This window comes from Nerophis lumbriciformis, linkage group LG18 (genome assembly GCF_033978685.3).
Source record: "Nerophis lumbriciformis linkage group LG18, RoL_Nlum_v2.1, whole genome shotgun sequence".
NCBI lineage: Eukaryota > Metazoa > Chordata > Actinopteri > Syngnathiformes > Syngnathidae > Nerophis > Nerophis lumbriciformis.
In genome coordinates this window covers 6912690-6920417 of record NC_084565.2, presented here as the reverse complement: position 1 = coordinate 6920417, position 7728 = coordinate 6912690, and positions in this window count along the sequence as shown.

Below are 7728 nucleotides of genomic sequence, written 5' to 3'. Positions count from 1 at the left end.
TAATTTAAAATGAGCATATTTAATTATTAAAATAATTGCTTGTTTATCAACAACTTTAGCATTTTATTCATTACATTTTGAAGCTCTCAGAAGCCAAGTTATGTTATATTCCGTAATATTTATTTATGCAAGTTTGAAGTATCAAGTATCTAAACACAGTTTTGTTTGCATATTTTCAGGATGTAGATATATATATATATATATATATATATATATATATATATATATATATATATATATATATATATATATATATATATATATATATATATGTATATATATATATATATATATATATATATATATATATATATATATATATATATATATATATATATATATATATATATATATATCATACTTGCCAACCTTGAGACCTCCGATTTCGGGAGGTGGGGGGTGGGGGCGTGGTCGGGGGTGGGGCGGGGCGTGGTTGGGGGCGTGGTTAAGAGGGGAGGAGTATATTGACAGCTAGAATTCACCAAGTCAAGTATTTCATATATATATATATATATATATATATATATATATATATATATATATATATATATATATATATATATATATATAGATATCTACATCCTGAAAATATGCAAACAAAACGGTGTTTAGATAATTGATACTTCAAACTTGCATAAATAAATATTACGGAAGATCACATAACTTGGCTTCTGACAGTTTCAAAATGTAATGAATAAAATGCTAAAGTTTTTGATAAACAAGCAATTATTTTAATAATTAAATATGGTCATTTTAAATGAATTATTATGATCATTTAAAATCAATTATTTCAAATATGTTTATTTTAATGTAAAATTCTATGGCTGGATGTAATAAGGAGTCAGGAAAAAATACAAATAAAAATACAATTAATTTGGATGTTTTTAGCAAAATATAGTAAACATGTATTTAGTTGTTTGTTTTTTTAGTTAATAAATATATTTATTTTTAGGTAAGATAAACATAATAATACAATTTATCTCTAGTCTGGATGATTTAGTTCTTGTCACCCTGTTGTCCTCCCGTCATGAAAAAAGGATGTCCTCACTCAGGTCCGCATGGAGCTGGAGGGGGCGTGGCTTCCAGCTCCGGCTGAAAATCGGGAGATTTTCGGGAGAATATTTGTCCCGGGAGGTTTTCGGGAGAGACGCTGAATTTAGGGAGTCTCCCGGAAAATTCGGGAGGGTTGGCAAGTATGATATATATATATATATATATATATATATGTATGAAATACTTGACTTGGTGAATTCTAGCTGTCAATATACTCCTCCCCTCTTAACCACGCCCCCAACCACGCCCCCCCCCCCCACCTCCCGAAATCGGAGGTCTCAAGGTTGGCAAGTATGCCTAATTTGGACAACCAGGTACGGTGAAGATAAGGTCCTTTAAAAAAAAAAAAGATAAATAAATTAAAAACATTTTCTTGAATAAAAAAGAAAGTAAAACAATATAAAAACAGTTACATAGAAATGAGTAATTAATGAAAATGAGTCAAATTAACTGTTAGTACTATTAGTGGACCAGCAGCACGCACAATCATGTGTGCTTACGGACTGTATCCCTTGCAGACTGTATTGATATATATTGATATATAATGTAGGAACCACAATATTAATAACAGAAAGAAACAACCCTTTTGTGTGAATGATGAGGAGGGAGGTTTTTTGGGTTGGTGCACTAATTGTAAGTGTATCTTTTGTTTTTTATGTTGATTTAATAAAAATAAAAATAAATTTAAAAAACGATACCGATAATAAAAAAAACGATACCGATAATTTCCAATATTACATTTTAAAGCATTTATCGGCCCATAATATCGGCAGGCCGATATTATCGGACATCTCTACATTTTATACATTTTTTATTATCCTTTAGGCAGGGCTTCCCTCATGTTTGGTCCCAGGTCTCAATCATAAAAAATGTTAAAAATAATTCATATATTATTATTTATTTTATTCGATGCTTAAATGTCTAGATCAACGTCTCGATGAGCTTCAAGAGGATAGTCACCTGAAATGGTTTTCACTTCACAAGTGTGCTTGAAGCTCATCGAGAGAATGCCAAGAGTGTGCAAAGCTGTAATCAGAGCACATTTTGAAGAAACTAGAATATAAAACATGTTTTCAGTTATTTCACCTTTTTTTGTTAAGTACATAACTCAACATGTGTTTTTAGACCAGTTGATCTGCCGTTTCTTTTCTTTTCTCCTCTGCCACCCTCTCCCTTGTGGAGGGGGGGTGGCACAGGTCCAGTGGCCATGGATGAAGTGCTGGGGTGGACCGCTCGCCTGTGCATCGGTTGGGGACATCTCTGCGCTGCTGACACGTCTCCGCTCGGGATGGTTTCCTGCTGGCCCCACTATGGACTGGACTCTCACTATTATGTTAGATCCACTATAGACTGGACTCTCACTATTATGTTAGATCCACTATTGACTGGACTCTCACAATATTATGTTAGATCCACTATGGACTGGACTCTCACTATTATGTTAGATCCACTATGGACTGGACTCTCACTATTATGTTAGATCCACTATGGACTGGACTTTCACAATATTATGTTAGATCCACTATGGACTGGACTCTCACTATTATGTTGGATCCACTATGGACTGGACTCTCACTATTATGTTAGATCCACTATGGACTGGACTCTCACTATTATGTTGGATCCACTATGGACTGGACTCTCACTATTATGTTAGATCCACTATGGACTGGACTCTTACTATTATGTTAAATCCACTATGGACTGGACTCTCACTATTATGTTGGATCCACAATGGACTGGACTCTCACTATTATGTTAGATCCACTATAGACTGGATTCTCACTATTATGTTAGATCCACTATTGACTGGACTCTCACAATATTATGTTAGATCCACTATGGACTGGACTCTCACTATTATGTTAGATCCACTATGGACTGGACTCTCACTATTATGTTAGATCCACTATGGACTGGACTTTCACAATATTATGTTAGATCCACTATGGACTGGACTCTCACTATTATGTTGGATCCACTATGGACTGGACTCTCACTATTATGTTAGATCCACTATGGACTGGACTCTCACTATTATGTTGGATCCACTATGGACTGGACTCTCACTATTATGTTAGATCCACTATGGACTGGACTCTTACTATTATGTTAAATCCATTATGGACTGGACTCTCACTATTATGTTGGATCCACAATGGACTGGACTCTCACTATTATGTTAGATCCACTATGGACTGGACTCTCACTATTATGTTAGATCCACTATGGACTGGACTCTCACTAATATGTTAGATCCACTATGGACTGGACTCTCACTATTATGTTAGATCCACTATGGACTGGACTCTTACTATTATGTTAGATCCACTATGGACTAGACTCTCACTTTTATGTTAGATCCATTATGGACTGGACTCTCACTATTATGTTAGATCCACTGTGGACTGGACTCTTACTATTATGTTAGATCCAATATGGACTGGACTTTCACAATATTATCTTAGATCAACTATGGACTGGACTTTCACAATATTATGTTAGATCCACTATGGACTGGACTCTCACTATAATGTTAGATCCACTATGGACTGGACTCTCACTATAATGTTAGATCCACTATGGACTGGACTCTCACAATATTATGTTAGATCCACTATGGACTGGACTCTCACTATTATGTTAGATCCACTATGGACTGGACTCTCACTATCATGTTAGATCCACTATGGACTGGACTTTCACAATATTATGCTAGACCCACTCGACGTCCATTGCATCCGGTCTCCCCTAGAGGGAGGGTTTACCCACATCTGCGGTCCTCTCCAAGGTTTCTCACAGTCATTCACATTGACATCCCACTGGGTTGTGAGACTTTCCTTGCCCTTTTGTGGGCTCTGAACCGAGGATGTCGTTGTGGCTTGTGCAGCCCTTTGAGACACTTGTGATTTAGGGCTATATAAATAAACATTGATTGATGTGTTCATTCATAGTTTTGATGTGACAATCGAGGGTCTAACTGAGGATGCCAGAGTTTGGACACCATCACTGTATATCAAACACACATAACAAGGAGGTGAAGGATCAATTTGTATTTATTTACAAGCTGAATTGGCTTTTTTGCGCTGCTCGCGCACACACACACACACACACACACAGAAGTGCCTTTGGTGCCCTCACAAACAATCAGAAATCACAAAAATCCTTACCTTCAACAACCATATTGCTACAATAATACATATTTACAAAAGTAAAAATCAGAGCACAGAGGGGGAGAAGGGAGGGACCGTGTGTGTGTGCTGAAAGAGTGCCTTCTCCTTTGCTGTGAAATAAGTCTGCTTTGGCATTTTTTTCCAGAAAAGCCTGGTCTAATCACAAATACAACTAGCCATTCATGTACTATTCCGCAAACTCAAAACCCAAAAGCAGTGAAGTTGTCACGTTGTGTAAATGGTAAAAAAAAACAGAATACGATGATTTGCAAATCCTTTTCAACTTATATTCAATTGAATAGACTGCAAAGACGAGATATTTCACGTTCACACTGAGAAACTACACATTTTTTCTGCAAATAATCCTTAAGTTAGAATTTAATGGCAGCAACACATTACAAAAAAGTTGACACAGGTGCATTTTTACCACTGTGTTAAATAGCACCACAGTTTCCAAAAACAATTTGAAATGTGGACTCGTCAGACCACAGAACACTTTTCCACTTTGCATCAGTCCATCTTAGATGAGCTCGGGCCCAGCGAAGCCGGCGGCGTTTATGGGTGTTGTTGATAAACGGCTTTCGCTTTGCATGGTAGAGTTTTAACTTGCGCTTACAGATGTAGCGACCAACTGTAGTTACTGACGGTGGTTTTCTGAAGTGTTCCTGAGCCCATGTGGTGATATCCTTTACACACCGAGGTCGCTTTTTGATGCAGTACCGCCTGAAGGATCGAAGGTCAATTTCTCCAGATGCTCTGAACCTTTTGATGATATTACGGACCATAGATGGCGAAATCCCTAAATTCCTTGCAATAGCTGGTTGAGAAAGGCTTTTCTTAAACTGTTCAACAATTTGCTCACGCATTTGTTGACAAAGTGGTGACCCTCGCCCCATCCTTGTTTGTGAACGACTGAGCATTTCATGGAATCTACTTTTATACCCAATCATGGCACCCACCTGTTCCCAATTAGCCTGTTCACATGTGGGATGTTCCAAATAAGTGTTTGACGAGCATTCCTCAACTTTCTCAGTCTTTTTTGCCACTTGTGCCAGCTTTTTTGAAACATGTTGCGGGCATCAAATTCCAAATGAGCTAATATTTGCAATAAATAAAGTTTACCAGTTCAAACGTTAAATATCTTGTCTTTGCAGTCTATTCAATTGAATATAAGTTGAAAAGGATTTACAAATCATTTTATTCTGTTTTTATTTACCATTTACACAACGTGACAACTTCACTGCTTTTGGGTTTTGTCGTCTTTGTTTTTTTTAACTCCACACTGTTGTCTTTTTGGGACTCACATTGAGTTAGCAACATGGACAAAGCTCCGCCTCCCCCAAAAATGCTGCGCCCTGCTTTTTGCCTGCAGGCGTGACACAAAATGAGCGATGGTACACAGAGACATGGTTTGCACACAGAGGCACGTTTGGCTCCATGGGAAGGTTTGTCAATGTAAAAGTTTGCAAACAGAGGCGTTCATAGGTCTGGGTTCCACTCTACATTTAACTGCACGTCATACTAGGAAAATATAACTGATGTTGAAGCATCCTTTTTGACTGTGAAAGAGCAAGTACAATATGTCTTCAAAAGACCTTGAGTCATACTTGCCAACCCTCCCGAATTTTCCGGGAGACTCCCGAAATTCAGCGCCTTACCCGAAACCCTCCCGGGACAAATATTCTCCCGAAAATCTTCCGATTTTCAGCCGGAGCTGGAGGCATGCGGACCTGAGTGAGGACAGCCTTTTTTCACGACGGGAGGACAACAGGGTGACAAGAACTAAATCATCAAGACGAGAGCTATATTGTATTATTATGTTTATCTTACCTAAAAATAAATATATTTATTAATTTAAAAAAAAAAAACTAAATACATTTTTACTATATTTTGCTAAAAACATAACAATTAATAGTATTTTTATTTGTATTTTTTCTGACTCCTTATTACATCCAGCCATAGAATTATACATTAAAATAAACATATTTGAAATAATTAATTTTAAATGATCATAATAATTCATTTAAAATGACCATATTTAATTATTAAAATAATTGCTTGTTTATCAACAACTTTAGAATTTTATTCATTACATTTTGAAGCTCTCAGAAGCCAAGTTATGTTATATTCCTTAAGATTTATTTATGCAAGTTTGAAGTATCAATTATCTAAACACAGCTTTGTTTGCATATTTTCAGGTTGTAGATATATATATATATATATATATATATTGTGGTACCTGATTCTCACCAAGACACAGGATTGGTTTTGCAACAAGCCGAAAAGGGCATTTAAACTTCCGGCGAGCAGACAGAGGCTGTCTTTGTTGCACCAAGCCAAAGGCTTGGAAAATTCCATTGTGTACGATGGGAAGAGACGGGAGGTGGTTATCTATTGTCATCCAAGACCTGCCCAAGCTCGATCCAGGACCAGTCCAAGCCCGAGGCATCTTTTTGTTTTGTGTTAATGTGACCAAAAACAATGGCTGTTTACATACCCCCCATTCCTTTAGAAACAGCTGTTGTTATTGACGGAGGCAGATAATTAGATATATCCATATTTGTGTGTTACTTCTTTATTTTCATAGTCATATTACAAAACAGCTAGTGTTCTTTATTTGTTATCTTTTGGTTGTCTGCAAGTACTGTGTACCAACTTTTAAGAATGTGAAGGGGGAGATCTTCTCTGCTTCTCGTCTAAAACCGACTTTAGATAATAAACAAAAGAGACCTGGAGTGAGCTGAGAGAGAGGGGGAGTAGCAATAAATCCTTTTTCTTATCTTCTCCTGTGCCCAGCTGTGGAGTAAGAGGGACAAGGAGGGTGGGGGCAAGAGAGACGTTATAGAAGAGAAGTTCTCCGTATGTGGGATTTAGACCATTTTTAGCTGCGCGAGTGAGCGCTTCTGTACGGGATTTGGTCTCAAGTTTATTTCCAAAGGCTTTGGAAATAAACTTACAAAATACCTATTCTGTCTCTGGTGGTTCTTCTACTCAGCTTTATGTGTCATCAAAAGAGCTTGGGAGTGACCAGCAACTTGAATTCCCTGGGAGGAACAACTGGTCCAAACGCAACATTATGTAAACAGGGAAAGTCCAAATAAAAAGAGGTGGCGTACAATCTTTCGCCAGAGCGTGCTGGAGACTGTACATGTCATGATCTGTGGTCTGGGTCATGTTTTTGTTATTTTCTGTTAGTTTTAAGACTCCATTAGTTCCTGTTTTTGTGCACCCTTGTTTGTTTTAGTTTCCATGGCGACTTATTAGTTTCACCTGCCTCTGGTGTTCGGGACACGCACCTACTCTAATCAAGAGACCATTTTTTAAGCCTGGCGTCATTGCTCGTTTCATGCGATACCATAGTTCATGTTGCTCGTTTTCATGACCGATTCCACAGTTCAGTGTTTTTCAACCTTTTTTGAGCCGAGGCACATTTTTTGCGTTGAAAAAATACGGAGGCACACCACCAGCAGAAATCATTAAAAATTTTAAAAAAGTAAGTCTT